The sequence below is a fragment of the Dendropsophus ebraccatus genome, chromosome 5 (assembly GCF_027789765.1).
Source record: "Dendropsophus ebraccatus isolate aDenEbr1 chromosome 5, aDenEbr1.pat, whole genome shotgun sequence".
Classification (NCBI taxonomy): domain Eukaryota; kingdom Metazoa; phylum Chordata; class Amphibia; order Anura; family Hylidae; genus Dendropsophus; species Dendropsophus ebraccatus.
The window spans coordinates 105,666,622-105,672,629 of NC_091458.1; positions in this window are offsets into that span (position 1 = coordinate 105,666,622).

Sequence of the window (6,008 nt, forward strand, 5' to 3'; positions counted from 1 at the left end):
TTTTAAAATAGGACTCATTTGTTGTCTTCCTTTGCACTTTGCAAGTTATACAGTATATGTTTCTAATTCTTGAAGGAAGATTGTGCAGGTTCGTTGTTAATCAATCCTGTATTATATTTGCCATGTACAGGCTTTTTAGTTTCCCATTCTTTGTCTGTTGCAAAAAGTCCTTGAGTTAAAAGGACTGTGGGTTTAGCTTTAGTCATGTGAAAAAATATGTTAACCCTAACGCCTTATTTTGACATCTGATCCCTGATACTGATATCAGACTCCTGACAACTGACTTTGGTATGTGACTCTGACACCTGACTTGTTAGTTATGAAGGTCACCCAAAGATTATCTTTACTTTTTGTTAACTTGACAGCATGTACTATATGTGTGATCAGTGTCAATCAGGAAAGGAAGCTGTATGCCATGTGCACATCACAACCAGCTTCCTACAACAGGAGAAGGTCACCCCAGAAACAACAATTTCAGTACCAAGTGTTTAGATCCTGCATACAGTGGGTGCAGGGACTTTCCTGATGTCAGTAGTATGTGATCAGCCATATGCCAGGGGAGGAGACAACTAAACTGTGACAGGGACTTTTATCATTAAAAAAATAAATGTATTAAAATGAATGGGTGTATGTAGCAGAGCTGTGTGTATGTGTTTATGTGGCAGAGCTGTGTATGTTTATGCAGCATTGCCGTGTGTATGTGTAGCTCAGCTGTTTGTTTATTTACAGATGTATCTGGCACAACATCTAAGTGCCACAGGGCATCAGTGCGACATCTTAAGCACTGGCTTCAGTACACAACTCAGTTTTTTTTTTTTAAACATTCTTTATTTAAGTAATTTTCTCATTTAACAAATACTTAGAATCAAAATGACCTTAGTCATAAACAAGTAGTATATTCCTCCTAACGAAACAAGTACAGAAAAACAGGATGCATGTATATGACCAGACCATTGTTTGCAGCCCGTATGTCTATATATATGTCTAATGTCTATAAAGATGGGACGTGATCCTATCCTCTTCACATGGTGTGCACATATGCACAGATGCTTAGTACCAGCCTGGTACCTGCAGCCCGTGTCAGTATCTGAAGAGATGGGTCATGGCATGTCTAGACCTTCACAGCAGTGTCCATGTGGGTTATGGAGTTGGGTATGACCTTCCGGGCACTGCACAACTAATGACTGGTGGGCAGAACGAGATTTGCATGCTGGGCATGTACCTAGCTGCCTATTCACCAATAACTTGAGATTGCTGGACTTTGATCTATCCCCATTTGAGCTATGCTCAATACGTCCTGTCACTGCTTTGCTTCATATATAGAGTATGCACTGATTAAGTTAATATTATGACTGCGATACCAGCACATGTATGTTCGCACTTCTCTATCGCTATGTGTATGTGTAAATGTACTCGCTCTGCCTTTGTTGCAATGCAGGTCCCGGTGTAGAAGCTTCCGATAGACAACAAACTAGACCGAGAGCCTCTGGGTCTTATATAAGTACAGATTACTGATACTGATACTGATACAGATACTGATTACTTCAAGAAACTTACCTTGTTACCTATGCCATTAGATTACTAAACCTCACCTTGTTATACATGTAGCCGGGAACGGTGCATAGTTCCCTAGGATCCCACTACAAATTATAACGAGAGCGGCCCCCCGCCCCCTGTATCATGCGTCACTGTCACATGAGCTGACACTCAGGGTGGGCGGAGCCTGAGCAGCGCGCTTGCTATTTAAACCTGTACCAGAGGCATCAGTACATGGCCGCCATCAGAGCCAAGCAGATACCACTCCACATCACTCCTAGCTACATCCCTGATGAATGCCCTAGCAGGAAACGCGTTGGACGCAGGAGACTAGTCCGCTGACCGGTAACTCTGACCTGTGAGAGCCTCAGAATCACGGTAACCCCTTCGCTGCACACACATTGCATAATCCCCGGTGCATGGGAATACTCACGCTGTTGTGATAAGCAATCTGGGACTGTTGGCTCTCCATGCTTGGTCACTAAATGCTATCTGGCCATCTATTGGACTAATACACTGGTACAGTATGATACTTTTTTGTACCGATGTCACTGTAAATAAATGAGCACTTTTGCAATCATAAGTTTTCATGATCCACGGTCTTTACTTACCAAGTAGTATATTCCTCCTAACGAAACAAGTACAGAAAAACAGAACGACCAGTCTGAGGCTGGTAGTCAACCCGGCGTTACATAGTATTCCATTATAAATCATGGGTAGGACACCAAGGTTGGGGAGTAGCGGAGGAGGTCTTCCAATCTAGTTTTGGAGTATAATTCCCTTAGTTAGAAAGGGAAAGACATAGTAGATATCATACGGGTGTAAGATATCTTATCCCTGCTAGTGGTGTCAGAGGCATGGGTGAAGCCATTCAATCGAAGAACTGTGTAACTGGCGAACAGGACAGGACGGTAGACACATATGGACATCAACAAGAAGGTGGGAGTGGAGGTGGGGAGGGAGGGTGAAGGGGGTGGTGGTTGAGGATCGCTGCCATCATATCACGTGAAAGAGGAATAGTGGTGGGAGATGCAAAGGTCCATGGGGACAATCCAGTCTACAGCATAAGTTGATGGGCCACGGCGTATTGTTTCCAAGGAGCCCATGTCTTTAGAAAGGTGGTGTGAGAGCGCATGGTCCAACTCACCAATTCCTCCATATTGTGCATACTTTCTATCTTAGCGTACCATACTGATATAAGAGGTGGTACGGATTGTTTCCAATAAGTTGGAATAAGTAATTTTGCGGCAGTGAGGAGATGGACCAACAGATTCTGTTTTTGATGAACTGTGTACTGTATATTAGTAGACTCCATGGGCCAGACTTGGGCATGCCAAAATCTGGCGCACCTTCTATCAGCGTACCTACCATAGAGGCAGGGTAGGCAGCTGCTATGGGGCCCTTGCCGCAGGAAGTAGGTAAATGTGCAGAGTTCCGTGCAGAGGTCATGGGTTATCAGCGCAGGAGCAATGAAGCAGTGATCTCCTTGTCTTCTGAACATTGGTTCACTTACACACTGAAGTACATAAGGGGTCAAGCAAAAGGTAGTCTGCTCCTGCACCTATGTATTTAACCATAAGGGCTTCTAATGGGCCCTTATTGTTAAAAACAGTGCACTAACAGAGCAAGCAGCCAATGGCTCTCTGCTTTGACAGTCACTCTTGTGGCTGGAGGCAGGATTTTGCCTCTGGCTACAAGACATTTTATTTTTTGACCACATCACCGAGTATATATATATATATATATATATATATATATATATATATATATACAGTGTTTTGTGTTGTGCGTAGGGAAGGGAGGGCCCTTACAGTTCTTTGCTATAGGGCCCCATGAATCCTAGCTACACCCCTGCCTTCCATATACAAGGGAGGCGACTAGCATGGAGGCAGCTTATGCAGCTGCAATTGGGCACTTAGAGAGAGGGAGCCAGTCTCCTCTCTCGAGACACTGCATTATTAGGAAGTAAACTATGGGGTAATTGGCCCAAATGTCAGGAAATTGGGAAAATGGGGTGTAAATGGGGAAACAAATATGAAGCCCCTCTGTCCATAGTGTTTAAGCACCATAATGGAAGCCCATGTTTCTCTTTGCTACAGGCCCCTCTTTCTTCTGTGTAACCATAAAAAATAACCTATTTACATCACTGCTAATAAAACAATATACTCAAAAATATATCATCTAGCTTATTTCCATCATAAAATAAAAAAGTACCCATAATATAGCTTTATTGGATTGTCCAGCTCTCTTGGGTTGGAAAATCCTGTCATTTAGGGACAATAAATGTCCACCAATGCAGATCCCCACAGACTGATTCTATATTTAGGTGGAAACACTTTCTATGTGGTAGACCATTCTTAGCAAAATGACAAGTTTTTAAAATGGGATTCAGTGTAAGTCTAACAACAGCCTTTGTAAACACTTATTTGTGCAACCGGAGGAACCATGGCATATTGACCTTCTTTTACTGTTAATTTGCAACATCCCTATGACGTTTGGCACTTTATTCTTCATAGCACCAAATAAATACGGTTTTAGAAATGTTTAAATGTGGCTCACATTCTGGGGAGAAGCAAACAAAAGAATACTGCTTTTCTTAAAAAACAAAAAACATTGCATGAACATAGCATCCCTTACTCCATACTCTTATGACAGTAGTTAAGTAATGAAAAGATTTCCTCTTTTTGCAACGTCTTAAATTTCTTTATGGTTTTTATGTAGTTTGAAAGCTAAATTTCTGACACAATCTTGGTTGTGGTTAACATGTATTTCACTTCCCTATTCCTACATTTTTGCATATAAATAATTATACATAAAATTATACAGTGTAGTAGAATCATCTACTGCAAATGTGTGAAGATAAATTATGGTACGTGTCAGAGATGCTCATATCAAACAGTCGTCTTCTGTCAATGGACACCAATGGCAAGATGATTATTGGAACAATCAGGAATCATATGTAGTTCATAGACAAATTTTTGCAAAAAGTAAATACAAGTTGAATATGGGAAAGATTATAAGGGGCCAAATGGTAACAGTTTGGAACCCAAGACTCAATAGAAGTGCACATGTGTGTATCTGCCTCTCTGCTTTAAGAAATTGATTGGTGTACATAGGAGGAGATTTATGACGACTGGTGTAAATAAAGCCCCACCCCCATTTTCCTGGATGTATTTACTAAGTGGCACAGGTAAATCTGCTGGAAATCTGCTGGAAATCTGCTGGAACCTGCATGTGCTGCATCGCAGGCACACAAATCTATACCTGCTCCGGAGCAGGTCAAGATTTGTGCCATATTTGTAACTCATGATAAATAAGGCGGGGAGGGGGCCACACCTCCTCCCCACCTTGTCACCCCCTGTCCACCCATCAGCTGAACCAGGCTTACAGCTGGATTATGTCACATAAAAGGGTAAAATCTGCCACTTCTCCATGGTATACGCCAAGGGGAGCAGATTTCTAAATCTGCCGCAAAATCTACAAACTGCACATATTCCTCCCCTCCATACAATAAACCTCAATAAATAAACAACACAGTAAACATTTTCATACAGTATTCAGCTCAATAAGATTGTGCAGAGGTCAATGATATTTCATTCAGCAAACCCTGATGCCATTCAGCCTAAAACGGGGCTAGATAGAGAAACACGCTCTCAGAAAGGAGTGTTAGGCTGCTTTCACATGTTCCGTGGAATGCCTGTAACGGACTTCTCCCCCCGTCCGGGCTGCATCTGTGATAAGATGTTGGGAGCGGGGGAACTGTACAGGTCTCCTACTCTCAAAAATTCAGTCTTAGTCAGATCCCATATGGGTAGGAAGCAAGACAAGACAGAGCTCACAGTTTCTTCTCAGATTACCCTACACAACACTATGCAATGTTAAACCCTTACAGGAGAGGACAAGTTGTGGACTAGGAGAGTCACAGTGCAGGATAGTATCCACAGACAGCAGTAAGCTAGGAACTGATCCGGATAGAGCGGTAGATCTCTATTTCACAGCGCGGTTGTCAGCAGAAAATCCTCAGCATTCCACTCATCCCAGGTAACAAGGTCTGGGGCCTGAGTCACCCTCTAGGACAGTTCACCCGAGACTGGTGGGCATCAGATGGTGCGAAGACCCAAAGGTCAAAACACGGGCACAAGTATTCTCTTCTTCTTCTAAGGGCCCTATTCCACAGGAACGATATTCGGCCAAATCGGCCCCATTCGGCCGATTATCGCTTGGTAAAATAGAGAAAACGATCAGCCGATGATCGTGTCAGGTGGCGGTGTCAGGTGTAATGGTGTCTTTCATTTTACCATAACATGTATGATGGAACCACAAAATGATTATTTATGAAGATATAAATTGGTTGAAATCGTAAAAAAGAATGCAATATGGTAACTTTTGGGGGGTTCCTGTGTCTACGTAATGCACTATATGGTAAAAGTGACATGATACCATTATTCTATAGCAGTGCTTCTCAAACTGTG